At 44.5% G+C, this 15,644-nt stretch overlaps 1 protein-coding gene across 8 annotated transcripts in view; it reads left to right on the top strand.

The window, feature by feature from the left end:
- LOC310681635 (uncharacterized protein) overlaps positions 1-15,644 on the top strand; it is a 192,608-nt gene that overhangs the window by 157,743 nt on the left and 19,221 nt on the right. For 3 of the 8 annotated variants that reach the window (XR_014513417.1, XR_014513420.1, XR_014513421.1), the window contains one exon: positions 5,316-5,569. The exons of 3 other annotated variants lie outside the window; for them this stretch is intronic. The gene's annotated coding sequence lies outside the window, so the exon portion shown is untranslated. Of the gene's footprint in view, positions 1-5,315; positions 5,570-6,583; positions 6,678-7,054; positions 7,258-15,644 lie in introns of those variants that run through there. 2 more of the 8 variants (XR_014513418.1, XR_014513422.1) reach the window with 2 other exon arrangements.

Raw genomic sequence — 15,644 nt, 5'->3', positions numbered from 1 at the left:
CTATAAGGATGGGGTTAAAATTACTTCCAGCACGGAAGAGTCTCTGAGGAACTCCAGAGAAGCCAAGAATGTCTCCCCAAATGCCTCTGTAAGCATCTTAGTACAGGTCAGGTTCACCAACCACACTGTGGGGTTTGCCGGCAGGCCTGAGCAGAAACTGAGCCAACTCTCCCTAGAGCCAGATGGTGAACATCATGGTAAATGTCACAGTTTTGTCACATGGTAAGTGTCACAGTTTTGTCACCAAATTAATCAACACGATCACTGGGATGTTTGCGCTAGCTCTTTCACTGCTGGTGGTTGAACTAGGCTTGTCCTACATCAGAAAAAAAATGTGACATGTCCTGGTTTGGGTTGTAAAAATGGCGTCGGGGGAATTTTGACGAATCGGCAAAGTCAGGGAAAATGTGGATGTATGGCAACATGATGGAAAACACACTAGAAACAGCTGCAAAAAGCTTAAAATTACTATTTTGGGGGAAGGTTTTTTGGGGAAGCTCAACAGTTTGGGTTTGTTCCCCCCAAAAATCTCAATTTTGGTTGCTTCCTTAAAAAAAAGGCTCAACAATTTTGCGGGTGTCAGGAATTATACTTTTTGAAATAAGGCAACCCTAGCTGAACTTACCTTATGCTGAAGGAGAAGAATGAGTGTATGAACATCTCAGCAAGAATTTGAGACAGGAGAAACTCGAGAGCAAGAAGAGAGAGACTACCTTGGGATATTCAGCCCAAAGTGTAGCCTTACAGCTAACCTGTGGTCTTTTAAAGCAGTGTGTGTGTGTGTGTGTGTGCTTAATGCCCCCCTTGGTTTTAATGAATGTGTGGGGTTATTGTTTGTTTTTTAAGGATGCTTTGAGTTGCGTGCAGCAAGAAAAAGCATCTAATAAATTCAATTAATACTACTAATAAAATAACACACATTGATAAACATACATGGCTTGGAATGGCAGTGGAGAGAATTCTGTCACCAAAGCAATTCTGAATCTCTCCCGAGTGTAACAGAATTTTGCCGCGTATTATAATACATCTTGATTCACATAATTAATAGTGTAACTGATCAGCATTTGCGAGGTGCTCCTGGTTTATGTGAGCAAAATAAGCAGTAATGCTTCCTCATAATTAACAGCGCGATGGTAACAGAAGCTCCATTTATAACTATTTTCTGGTAATAACATTTTACAAGTGCATATTGTTTCATTATGCAGCATAATAATTGCCTTTACGTACTTAATCAGTTCATTAAAAATCAGGTACCGTGCGTGGATATGTAATAAAGCCACGTCTCAAAGATATTAATGTAAAGCTGCCACTTTAAACAACTTGCTTTTCCCCCTTCAACACACACTTGGTGTGAGTGCTATTATCATGAAAATATATTAGCAGTACACAACACAATTAGTAATATGGAGCTGTTCCTTTAACTATGTGTATTTTGTGTGTGTGCCTGTGCTTTAGTGTCTATTCAAATCTGTTTTGATATGTCTATGCAAGAGCACACTGACTTGCTGCTTCATTATTATTTTTTTCCCAGACTCTTGTCAAGTACACTTAAATCAGCCTAATTGCTCACTGAACATCATTTTTACCCTCATTCATTTTAATGCACTTTTAATGAAGACAGACATTTTATTAAAAAGTAACTCCCTGGAATATATAATGTGACAGTGTATAGGAATTTTGTGGTATAAATGCATAAACATTTGTTAAAATTACAGGAACACTTGTGGGTTTACACGTATTAGTTTGGGTACAAAATATATGAGAAGCATATGAGAAGCATTCTAATGCTAACTACTGGTGCTGAGTTCAGAAGTCTACAAAAGTAGGTCTGATTTACCAAGGCATTGCTCCATGGGCTAGGATTGCAGGGAGAAAAAGATGTATGAACCAGAGGTATTTCAGATTGAGTTTTTCAGGCTCTTGTTGTTGGCATCTGTCTGTCTCAAGAGACAATGGAGTGTGCCTCCGGGGTGAAGTCAAACTGCTGTGTTAGCAGTATTCACTTGCCCTCCTCAAGTTGCAAGCCTGGGCAGTGTGTATGGAGGTCCTGGGCTGCCCAGAAAACAAGACCGCCTGCTATCTTGGCCTCACAGATGTGGTCCAAAGGAAAGCAATATTTTTGGCATGAGCTGGGCTGCAGGAGTTGCTGAAAGGAGGTGGATGTGGTACCAGCCAACCATCTTAGAGACTCCACTCTGGATTTGTGTAGGATTAACTCCTGACCCTTTCTTCTCCTGAAGATATCCCACAAGGCAGTTGAGATTTAGAATCAGAGTTTTCCTTTTCCTAGATGGGCTACCTTCCCAGGTCAACAAGCCCCATCTGCCCCTCACTTCCCTCTACAGCATGTGCAGAGACCGCCTCCTTGACTCTTGGAGCCACCATTGGTCAGTCCACTGGAGCCTGTATTTGTATGCAGGGGATAGACACATCCCAAACTGACCAAGGATTTAAGACCCATCAGCTACCCACACCTGGTTTAGCCAACCAGTCAAAGCTGTTCCCAGAGTGTGGCACTGTCACATGCTGACAGTTCTTGAAGCCACAGATAAGAGCAGAGTACTGGATGGAGGGAAAAGGCAGACAAATTACCCTAGAAGGAGCATGGAATGATCCACACCGGAGATACTACCCCCTCCCCTAACATCAAATACACCCCTTTTTTCAGGTTATGTACTGTAATTTTTTCAGGCTATGTACTTTTTTCAGGCTATGACTGTAATTGCCAGTATGCTTCAGAGGGAGAAAAAATGGTGGGAAATCTCTTTCTGAACCAGGTCATCATTAGAGATCTTTGAACTGATAGTTTTAATGTACCTGCAAAATATTACAAAATTCAATATGAAACTTTGTTTTTAAAATTCCAGAAATGAAATAATCCAATATGTGGTTGCTGTTGTGCATTATTATTTACATGTTCGAAGCTGCAGAATATTGTCCTAAATAATGGGAGCAGGGATCCATTGGGACTGGTGGGCTGAAAGGCAAGAAGGTTAACAGTAGGTGAAGCCAGAGCCAATGAGAGCCAGAGCCAACTAATTCTGGCTTTGCCCTCCTCCTCCTCCCTGTTGAGGTCTACAAAGTCAACACTGAGGACTAAGGAAGAGGAAGGTGACAACCAGCACCAGCACCACCCACTTTGGTTAGGGCTGGCTTAGGGCAGACTGATGTTGGAGCAATGCCCCTATTTACCTACGGACCAGTCTCCTCTGCTCCTAAACTAACATAGGTTTTCTATGGTTTCTCAGATCCTCTTGAAAAATAGAGGTACTCAAGGAGCAAGAGCCCAGAGGAAAAGAAAAAAGCTCTGTTGTTTAAATAAGAAATTGATGGACACTAGCCTAGACCAGATCCATGCATTATATATGGCTGGGAGCAGCTTTAGGGAACCAGCTAGCAACTATATAATGTCGAATGAGCATCTGTTTGGGATGATACATAGCATATCCTGTGATCACAATGGAATTTGCATTAGACAACCCTTGAAGCCTTCTCAGAGTTGTCTGGGTAGGTTTTGCAGTTCTCTCTCATTGTGCATCCATCTGGTCTAATTAGTTCCTCATCATTCACCATTCAAATCAGAGACCAGCTAGCTATTGTGCCTGGATCCAATCTAATTAGTGCTCATCAAGAGTTATCAAGAGTTTTTCCACATAAGCTACAGCACTAGCATACACCCTATTATTATTTTATAACCATTCATATCATGCAACGTGATCTGACAGAAATTAAGATTCTCTCAAAACATATGGCTGCTGGTGATGGCTACGGGCCACCCTGCCATGTGCCAGTCCCAAAGATATTTTGCTGTTGATTCACATTATCAGATGAAACACTGGCAACATCGTCTGCTTTATGACTTGCTTGGGATGATGTGGACTCCACTGTATTCCACCCCCCTAGACATACATACATCCTAAGGTCTTTCGCAACATGACTCTTAGTATGCCTTGAATGTCAAGCTTTGTCCTTACCCAAACTGACATCTTGTTTCTCAGCAGATTGTTCTCTATGGATATGCAGAGACATCTGCTTTCACTTCTGTTGGCCTTGCTGAGTCAACACACTAAGCACAAATTGAGGATTCTACTCATGTAATCGAGGAATGAATTTCAGTCAGGGTGTGCCACCAGAGCAAAATTTCAGAAAAGAGCTAGTTACTTTGAGGATCCACTTAGATCCACTCCTAAAAAAGAAGCAAGAGCATTTTCAGAAGTGATTTCAATAATGTATGGGAATACAGTTCATTCATAGTTGAGAAATGACTATCAGTCGGCAGTTCGAATCCCCACGGCGGGGTGCACTCCCATCATTCGGTCCCAGCGCCTGCCAACCTAGCAGTTCGAAAGCACCCCTGGGTGCAAGTAGATAAATAGGGACCGCTAACTGGCGGGAAGGTAAACGGCTTTCCGTGTGCTGCGCTGGCTCTCCAGATGCAGCTTGTCACGCTGGCCACGTGACCCAGAAGTGTCTGCGGACAGCGCTGGCTCCTGGCCTATAGAGTGAGATGAGCGCACAACCCTAGAGTCTGGCAAGACTGGCTTTACCTTTACCATATATATATATATATATATATATATATGCTTTCGTAGATTTTCACGGGTACAGGAATGCAGGTTTTGGTGTCCTCGGGTGTCTTCCCGTGTAAAAGTTGGGGTGTCTAGGCGACGTTTCGACGAGGTCTCACTCGTCATCTTCAGGCTGGTGCTTTCGGCTTCTTGTTACTGGAACAGAGCAGGATCTTAGTGTTTGAGTTCCTATAAATACTGTTGAGGAGGTGTGGTGTATAACCTCCAATGTTCTGGGCAGAGAGGAGGTTCCCAGGCTAGTGTGCCACAAAACCACAGCTCGCCCCTATACACGAAGCCAAGCCAGAGCACAACCAAGTGCAGTACAGCCATCTTCTCAGAAAAACTCTTCACAAAGTTCAAGAGTTCAAGACACGAAGGCTTTAGCAACTAATCCACACCTAATGACCCACCTAAGTGGGATTCAGGAAATCACTCAAGAAATCACTCAAGATATCCCTCAAGTAATTAAGGAACAAAAGAAGAAAAGGCACACTAGCCTGGGAACCTCCTCTCTGCCCAGAACATTGGAGGTTATACACCACACCTCCTCAACAGTATTTATAGGAACTCAAACACTAAGATCCTGCTCTGTTCCAGTAACAAGAAGCCGAAAGCACCAGCCTGAAGATGACGAGTGAGACCTCGTCGAAACGTCGCCTAGACACCCCAACTTTTACACGGGAAGACACCCGAGGACACCAAAACCTGCATATATATATATATATATATATCTCCTACCGGTAGTCAATGCAGCACCTTCAAGCTGTCTTTGGAGTCCAACTCACACCAGCCCCATCCTGCAGGACAAACATCAAGAAAGCATCATATGGGCTAAACTGTTTGTATTAGGGGATGCCCTGAATTAGAGGACCTTACACATTATACCTTACGCTGCCCCTTATATAATGAAGCAAGAGAATGGTTTTTGACACCTATAATGACAAGGTCCCCTGGCCATAATCCTTCTGACATAATTCTTTATCTCCTTGCAGACATAGGTAAGTATGTGACCTGGCGTGTAGCACTTTTTGCAACTGCCACCAGGAAAATTAGAAGAAATTATATAGCCGAGACAGCTATCAACTGTAAAGGAGATTAATTTATTTGACCCCATCTACACCAAACTTCATCTTTATCACTAAACCTTTAATATAATTGTTTCTTGTATTATTTAACATTACTTTTAATATATTAGTGGCCCCGCGGTGATTTTAGCTTATAAATGTTATTGTCTAATGTTTCAACTTGGATATTAAGGAGTTTCTATAGCTTTGTGCAGATTAGGCCATGTTTTGACAATACAAACGTTTTAAGTTTTTGTATCAAACTAGTATATATTTTATTGAATGACATTGTATACATTGCAGCAGCCTTTGGCTATAAACAATAAACTTGACTGACTGACTGACTGACATATTGGCCAAAGGTAAAGGTAAAGGGACCCCTGACCGTTAAGTCCGGCAGAGCCCATTTCACTTTAGTGGCTGAGGGAGCCGACGTTTGTCCTCAGAAAGCTTTCGGGTCATGTGGCCAGCATGACTAAGTCGCTTCTGGTGAACCAGAGCTGCACATGGAAACGCCGTTTACCTTCCTGCCAGAGTGGTACCTATTTATCTACTTGCACTTTGACATGCTTTTGAACTGCTAGGTTGGCAGGAGCAGGGACCGAGCAACAGGAGCTCACCCCATCACGGGGATTCGAACTGCCGACCTTCTGATCGACAAGCCCTAGGCTCTGTTGTTTAGATCACAGCGCCACCCGTGTCCCTTATCATATTGGCTACTTCTGCCCTAAAGCAAAGTAGATATTAAATGGAACAGGTATAGTGATGTGTGTTTTCCTGTTCCTTTGAGTAGATATGATCCTAGAGGTGTGCTGTACCAGTTAACAATGGTTATAAGAGATCACAACGCCAACAATCCAGCAAACTTTAGTTTAGCAAAATTAAGTCCCATCACCTTCAATAGGACTGTGTTATAAGACTGACTGGTTTTCATTTACGGGCTCCCAGCTCAACTTTCTGTTTGGTCAGTACCTGCATGCCTCCAGACCACCAGTCCTGATATCATACCTGACAGAGTGCATGATGGCTACATATCAAACATAAGACACACATGTGTGTGTTTTTAGTTGGCTTCCACTTTAAAACTCACATCAGTGGAATTTCATCACTTTTTGTTGTTTCTCTTAGTGTTCTTAGAGTTGTATATTGAAACTTATTAGCAGTTTTATATCTTCAGCCATATCAGCAATAAATTATACACTTTTTAAGGATGAAATGTAAGAGGCATAGCCATAACTGTGAATTGTATGCAGCTGGGAGCATAACCTGTAGATTTACTGCTATTTTGAATTGTTCTTTTTGCTTGAAATACTGGAAATGTAAGAGAATGATAATCACACTGGGTTACTACAATCTGCTTGTCAAAGGGTCATTTTAAAATATTTTAACTTGTTGACAGCCTTCTATTTTATGTTGCAGAAGTTACCATAAACAAGTTGATTAACAGCTCTTGGCAACATAACAGATCATCTTTATCCCTCTGCTGAGAATTATGTACCAACATTAAGTCTGGAACTCCATTGGCTCAATTGGTTGTGAATTATTCCCTCTTATGAGCCAGCTAAATCTATCTTATTTTTCTCTGGCAACTTAATACAGTCAGTTAATCAACAAAGATGGAGGTAGGAGGAAAGAAAAACCCATCCCCTAAAAAAATGCAATGGGAGATGCAAAATTAAGTGAGATTAATGGCAAATGCAACAAAAACTTTTTCTTTATTCTATATAGAAAGAAGCATCATTAATTTGCAATTCCGCCTCTCTCATACTACATAACGGAGTTTTATTTTCTATCACTGAAACTGTGATTACCCCAGACTTTCAAGTATTCAAACTGAATTCATGCATCTCACACCTTCATGTCATAGTTAAGTAGCTGCCTTATACCAAAATCAGACCTTCTACCTCAGTATTGTCTGCACTGACTTGCACTATCTTTTGGCATCCAAAATCCCATCATTACATTTGTTGCCCTTCCAGACATTGGGGCGAATTAAACTGAAGCTGGCCCAGATGTGGCCTGCAGCATGGTTGCCCTGATGATGGAGACACACTAAACCCAAAGGCTGCTATCCCAGCATAGGTCCAGGAGAGACTGAGAGATTTATACTTCTATAGCCAACCTGTGGGAGGCAGTGGAAGACAGAAGTGCCTGGGGTGCTCTGGTCCATGGGGTCACAAAGAGTCAGACATGACTAAACGACTAAACAAAAACAGCCAACTCCTTCTCTTCATAGTTATTAGCTGGGTTACAAGGTATACCTAGCCCCTTTCTGGCTTCTCCCTCATCCTCAGTAAGCAACTAATGTGGAGGTGTCCAATCAACTAGAAGTGTGCTCCCCTGTTGGCTCTGGATTTCCCAACAAGTCCACCACAACCCCTTCAGAGATGGTTGGGAAGATGTCTTTGAAACTGATTATCACATCAGCCTCTTCAGAATCCCTCACTGTGATGGGATCTCTCACAGAGTCCCATTGTCTTCTCCTCAGACCTATACAGGGCAACTCATACCAGCTACTTTTCATTGCCAGCCAGCTCAAGGAGTTGTGGGAATGGAGCTACCCTTAGGCCATGATAGATATGTCCTATCTAAGGCTGTCGAGTTAGGCTGTGATGAAGCAGGCAGTTGAAGAAAGAAGTTGAAGAAAGAAAGTTGAAGAAAGTAACTGGTCAGGTTATCACATGGCACACTACTGGGAGCCAGAGTCGAGTCACCAGCTAATATAGAAACAGGAGGTTCTCCCAGCTCTTAGGTTTGGAGGACACTTGTACTGGGAAGTGAAGTTAATGATGATTGTGTGGATTTTCACTGCAGATTTTTGATCAGTATTTTTTTGGGGGGAAAGACATTTTGGCCCTTAAGCACAATTGTTGCCTCATGTGGGAGTGATGTGAAAAAGAAAGGGAGTTGAGGAAAAAGCTAGGAGATTTGACTATGGAAACATTGTACTTAAATGATCATGCTGAAGAGAAAAGCACATTAATGTGACATTAGATTTCAAGCAATGCCTCCTCTTTCCAGTATCTCAAAAGGTCTGTCCTTTCTACCATCTAATTACAGAGATATGTATCTACATAATGACAGCCCATTATGAAGTTCCTGCTCAATTAAGATTTGGGTCTAGCTCTTCTGTCATAGGTGTAATGTGGTTTCCAGTTCTCTATGGGTCCATCACAGAATGCCCTACTAATTTTAGCACAGCAAGCTCGCATGAAAAGAGTTGATGGTTACTAGTAATTACAGCAAGGCATGGGGGGTACCAACATTTCTTCCATAAGAACTGGGGCTTGGTGATGAATTTTATCCTGTAAGATGTATGTGGCACATCTTATTCATCTTGATGCTGAAGTGACTCAACCGGTGGGGCAGAGTTGCAATCCTAGCAACACGGGGCTCCTGCTATGTGCCTCCTAAGCATCGATCTTCCCTTCTTCCCTCTCTCCTGGTAAGAAGCAGTAATTCCATGCATTGTTGCCACAGCCCACTGGACAAACATCTTCTGCCTAAATATATGCTTTCTGGTTTCAATCCTATACCTGATGTATGAAAGCCAAGTATGGAGGTCCTGTTTTTTGCCCTGTGAGTTTTTTTCAAGGGGGCTGGGAATTATAGCTCTGTGAAGGATTTCCTAACAACTCTCAGCACTTTTAATGTTCTACAGTTCCCAGGGAAGTTGAATCCCCGGGGGAGGGCAAGATGGCCACCGTGTAAGGTTCCTCTTCCCAGTTCTCTCCGACCTCTTCTCCCGATTTGGATTTTACAACCACTGGAGTAAGTCATTTACTTTAGTTTTGCATTTTGCTAGACAAGTAATTGCTGGACTCTCCACTGATGTGATGCCAGATTTTAATTAAGTCTGACGAAGGAGGATTGCTTTGGATTGATCTGGGGAAGCTGCTGTAGAAATGGCGACAAGGTAAGACGCATTTGCCGGAGTTCATCTCGAATCCTCCCTAAAATTTGTGTTGCGGCTCCCAGCCTTTCAAGTTCTTGCTGAAGGTTGCACCAGGGTGACGGAGCCCATACCAGGAGTTTACATTGCTGATAATCTACAAAGCCTGCATCGCAAATCAGCTTCAACGAGCAGATAACCGTACCCCTCGGCAGCCTTCGACACACTGGTTTTTTCGCCAGCCCACATTAGGTTGTTTTTCTATTTTTATTACCTTTTATTACCTTTTAACCACTGCTATTTTAAAAGACTCACAACGATGGGCCAAGGCAAACGCCTAAGGGACTGTGACGAGGCTCTGCCCTCCCCAAGAGCCAAACAATCTAAAACCGACCCCCCTGTGTCTGGCAAATGGAGTGTCCCCACTGATCACTGCTATAGGGTGAAAACTCAGAACCGTTTTCACCCTCTAATGTCACCAGAAACAACGTCAACACCAGAGGAATTACCTTTACTTTTACCCCAGACTACAGCTGTGGATGGCAAGCTCGGAGGAAGAGGGAGTGTCCCACTGGGGGTGGACGCCGGAGTCGAGGACTGCGCAAGACAAGAACAACACGAACATCTCCACCTTGTGGTCAGAACCCTTAACTGCATATTCAAGAAGATTGATGTGCTATCCTCCCAGCTATGTAACCTTGAACAGAAAATTGATAACCTCCGGCCAAAGTTCGAACCAACTGTAGCTACGGGGGAAATGAAGTGCCAGAGAACCTTATCCTCAACCAAAAAAGGAAGAGGGATCCCTAAATATAAACCAAATCCCGCACTGAAACATCAAGCATTGTCTCTGCAACCTAAGAAAATCTGCCTAAATATCGGGGTAGGGTCAGCAAGGTGGCTCACTCTGGATGGGGCCAAAAGGTATATAAGCAACCTACTAAACATAGAAACCACACAATGCGATCTCATTGCAGTATTACCTTTGAACCAGCACCTCAGGCAACAGAAAGTGATGCTTGCGTTTTACTCTCCAAGGATCCCCTCAGCTATCATCAGGCAGAAATCACTCTTGGCTAGGTACGATATCATCCCAACAAGAGTTTTTATGGATAGCATGATCCATCCCCTCCTACTTGCCGGTTACGACACGGAGCGGACCCGGTCGGAGAGGTTGGGAACACCTCGGGACATCGTGCCTCCTATTCCGGAGGATATCCATCCATCTCGAAACTGGACTTATTCCATGTCCCCACGAGCCTTAAAGGATCCCGCTGGCGCAAGTAGCTCTCTGACCCCACCGGAGGAAAGAGAGCTTTTAGCCACCTTTGGCGACCTTCCACCGAGGGAACAACAAGAAATAATTGATAGACTAGAAGTACTTAATTATCAGCTCATACACGTCCAGAAGAACGGAAAAGTCCTGTCCACTTCTCAGGATAACCTTGCCAGCTTTTCGGAGTCGTGCTTTAAGGAAGCAGGAAGTCTTCCATACCTCAGCCCAGCTCCTAAACCCATACCTCCCCCACTTGTGGGTAAATCCCACCGATGCTTGGCAGACTCAAGTTTTGCCACACAAGTTGGCCGCTCATCCCAACTCTTGATAAATTTTGATTCGCCCTCCAAGAGCCCTCCGCCGAAGAGTGTAACTCAGAGTGCCTCCCACCAAAACAATTCCTTACCATCTAATCCATCAATGCCGGAACTGGAGTCTTCATATTCCCCTGAGCGGCATAGACCCGTCATACAAACGGTACCTGCACGCCGAGCATCCCCAGCACCTTTGCTGGCAGCTGGCCAGGGGAGTGTTCCATCTACATCAAAAAATGGCGCGGATTTGACTGAAGATCCGGCCGGACATATAAACCAAATGGTTTCATCGGCGACCTTTAGACCTCGCGGTGGGGCAGTCTCAGCTAACCCCGTGGTGTTCCCCACTGAAGTGTCCGCCCTTGGGTTAGCTAACGGGAGACCCGTTCTGTCACCTCAGTCAGAATACCTCAATACCAACTTCAAGACCAGGACCCTTCAGCAGGTGCCTATGCAAAGTAAAATAACTGATTTCTTTGTGGGGCCTGCCCTGCCCCCAAAGGTCTCACATTCCTCCCCGAAATGACAGCGAATCGGACTCAACAGGAACTCCCCCCTATCAGTCCTGAGCTGGAACATTGCGGGCTGGAGGGGAAAAAAACTTGATCCAGAATTCCTGGAGTTTATTAACCCATTTCATATCATCTTGTTCCAAGAATCGTGGGAAGTAGAGAAAATTGTCCTAAATGGTTTTGAGCTTCTAGAACTCCCAGCCTGTCCCTCCCTGAAAGGAGGCCGCCCTAAAGGGGGCCTAATAATAGGCATCTCTCTCAACCTTCATTCTAAATTTTCTCTAGTACAGGCCTTACCCCCTTACGCCCTTACCGGGCTGATAGCGGGGGAAAAGATCTCACTCCTAGTTACAAATGTTTATTTGCCTCCTGGGGGTTCCTCTCTTGAACTGGGCTGTAAATGGGACTCGCTGGAAGATCATTTGCTCTCATGTTATGTTAAGTTTCCCAACACCCCGGCCATAATAGGTGGCGATTTTAATGCCCGTACAGCAGCAAACTGGGATTCGCTGACCAAAGCCAAATGGTGGGTTACCCCAAATCTTGATAATTATGATCTGGAACACATCATGAGGAGAACCTCTAAAGACCACAAAGTAAATGAGGCTGGAGTGCTCCTATATCAAATGGCCATCCGTTTAAATCTGGCCCCCTTAAATGGCGCTTGTCTCCCTGATATCCCAGGGGATTTCACTCACCTGAGCGTTAATTCAAACAGCGTCCTCGATTACCTGTTGGTCTCCAGGGATTTACTTAAGTGTATTTCCACCTTTAAGATTGAGAATGTACAATCTAGTGATCATCTCCCCCTGGTAGCCAAGTTTTCCCTGAACTGGCAGCCAGAGGCTGATAGACACACGACCCAGATGGTAACCAACGAATCCTTCCAAATAAGAGGAATCAAATGGTCGGAGACCCAGGCTCAAAGGTATCAGGAATTCTTTCAAAAAGAAATCCTTGGGCCTCATCCCAACATAGGCTCTGCCCCAGACGAGCATAGCTTAGTGTTGAATCGCTTCCACCATCATACGACTGTTCTTACGTCCTTCTTCAGGCTACCACCCAAAAATTTAAATCGTAACGAGTATACTCACGGTGCCCCCTGGTATAATTCTCAGTGTAAACAAGCAAGACAGCGCCTTCGTGCTATATATAATGTATATAAGACCTCCGATGCACCTACTCTGCCAGCTAGCTACGCACAAGCCAAGCAAGTTTATAAACGCACGCAAAAAATTGCCAAACGCGAGTGGCAACATAATCGTTGGCAGGCCCTGATTGCTGCTTCAAAACCACACAGATCCAGGGAATTCTGGTCCTTGATTAATAGAAGGGTGAGGATATACCCAAGGGCAGTCATCCCTGCACCGACATGGGAATTGTTCCTGAAGAAATGTTTCTCACAAGCAGATGCCCCCTCCGACCATCTGATGCACCTGTTTACCCATCTACCCATTTGGCCTCCCACCGATCCTGACGAAATAGTCAAGCTAATAGCCCAGCTGAAACCGGGCAAAGCCCCAGGGCCCGATCTGATCCCTGCCGATGCCATCAAACTACACCCAAAATGGTGGGCTGGCATCTTGGCCAAAACCTTCAACGCAATCAACGCCTCTGGTCACATCCCCAAAATATGGAAGGAGGCCATTATAGTACCAATCCATAAAAAAGGTTCTCCAACGGAGCCGGAAAATTACCGTAACATCAGCCTCCTTTCGATTATAGGGAAAATTTATGCCAGCTTCTTGCTGACTAAACTATTGCGTTGGGTAGATGAGACCAATCAGATTGGCCATGAACAAGCAGGGTTCAGAATTAAACGCTCTACAACCGATCATGCGATAGTGCTCTATCACCTAGCACGGAAGTACTCCTCCCCTCCGCGGGGCTACCTCTGTGCGGCCTTTTTAGATCTAAAGGCAGCCTTCGACAGCGTGCCTAGAAATATTCTTTGGGAGAAACTTGCGAAACAGGGCATTGATAGAAGACTCTTATGGCTTATAAGTCAACTCCACGAAGGTACCCTTGCCAGAGTGAGACTCACTCCTGCGGGCGACCTCACAAACCCGATACCAATAAACAAGGGAGTGTGCCAAGGTTGTATATTGGCTCCCTGCCTATTCAACCTATTCACCAGCGACATGCGAGCACCCCTAGTTAATTCATCTCCAAGTACACACGCGCCTAGACTAGCGGACTATCGTTGCCCACTCCTTTTATATGCGGACGACGCAGTACTCCTATCTTTTACACGTGTTGGACTAACCAGAGCTCTGAAGATCTTTGCCACGTATTGTCAACTCAACCAATTAACCATCAACTATGTCAAATCCAAGATTCTGATTTTCTCCAGAAGCCGGAGATTATATAAATGGAAGCTTGGCGGAGCAAAAATAGAGCAAGTCCTAAAATTCCAATACCTAGGAGTTATTTTTCAATACAATCTGGGGTGGAAAGCTCATATACAACACCTACTTAATAAGGCCAAAACTCTGTCATACGCGCTCCTCCGATTTTTCTTTTCGGATGGAGCATTGCATGTTCCCTCGGCCCTAAAGGTGTTCAAGGCAAAAGTGGTGGCTGTGCTCGCTTATGCTGCCCCGCTCTGGGCCGTGTTGACTGATCTTGCTCCCCTTGAGACTCTGCAAAACCAATTCCTACGCCGGCTCCTAATGCTTCCCCTGTGCGTAAGCAACGCAGCCATGCGACTAGAATTGAAGATCGCATCCTTAGAAACTTGTCTGTGGAAGCAAGTCTTCAATTACTGGTTATCACTGTGGCATAGATTACCAAACCATTACCTTATCCAATGCCTATGGCGAGATGAATTCTCTAGCCTTTGGTCTAGTAGAATTCATGCCAAACTCTTGAGTTATGGAATCTCTCCCGCAGATTCCCTAAAATTAGATCAAATCACAGCTCAAAGACTGATCCGCCAAAGACTGGATGACATCGACTTACAACGAAATTGTATGCTGGGGGGAGGTGTTTGTTCGCCCCAGAGCATTGGTATCACTTTAACTTACTGCGTCCCATCATACCTCTCCTCCCTTTCGACTGTTGCCCATAGACTGGCCTTCACCAAAGCGAGGTTTAACGTTTTTCCCTCCAATGTCCTGAGACATAGATTCTCAAAGGGCCAAGTCCCCGCCATGTGCGAATGTGATAAGGTGACGCCGGAGTCGCTCCAGCACATTATGTTTTCTTGCCCCTTGTTCAATGTGTTACGAGCAAATCTGCTGGGATCAATCATACAGAAACTAGCGGGTACCCCTCCAACATTCCACCTTGCCCAAATCTTGCAGGATAAGGATACCCATACGACCCTGAAAGTGGCTAGGTTCCTGGTCGCGGTCCTTACCCAAAAGCGACGCCAAGGAGCACTACAAGCTAATTAAGGCATAGGATGCCATTCTATCTTATAGTATTTTATTGTTATAGTGGTGTTTTAGCGGCTGTTTTCTTCTTTTTTTGTTCCTTTCCCTATTTTTTCTTTTCTTTCTTATTTTCTTTTTTCCCCACGTGCACAAGTTGTTATTTATGTTTTTTCTTGTATGGGCCTATGGCCGTAATAAATAAATTGTAATTGTTCCCAGGATTCTTTGGGACAATCCTGTTAAAGTGGCATAAGGTAAAGGTAAAGGGACCCCTGACCATTAGGTCCAGTCGTGACCGACTCTGGGGTTGCGGCGCTTATCTTGCTTTATTGGCCAAGGGAGTCGGCATGCAGCTTCCGGGTCATGTGGCCAGCATGACTAAGCCGCTTCTGGCGAACCAGAGCAGCGCACGGAAACGCCGTTTACCTTCCCACCAGAGTGGTACCTATTTATCTACTTGCACTTTGATGTGCTTTCTAACTGCTAGGTTGGCAGGAGCAGGGACTGAGCAACGGGAGCTCACCATGTCACGGGGATTCAAACTGCCAACCCTCTGATCAGTAAGTCCTAGGCTCCGTCGTTTAACCCACAGCGCCACCCGCATCCCAATGTTAAAGTGGCATAAGAGTGCTTTAAAT

This window comes from Podarcis tiliguerta (assembly GCF_965153285.1).
Source record: "Podarcis tiliguerta genome assembly, chromosome: 7".
In the NCBI taxonomy this organism is placed as follows: Eukaryota; Metazoa; Chordata; class Lepidosauria; order Squamata; family Lacertidae; genus Podarcis; species Podarcis tiliguerta.
Note: the sequence above shows the minus strand (reverse complement) of the source record. Positions and strands in the feature narration are given on the sequence as shown.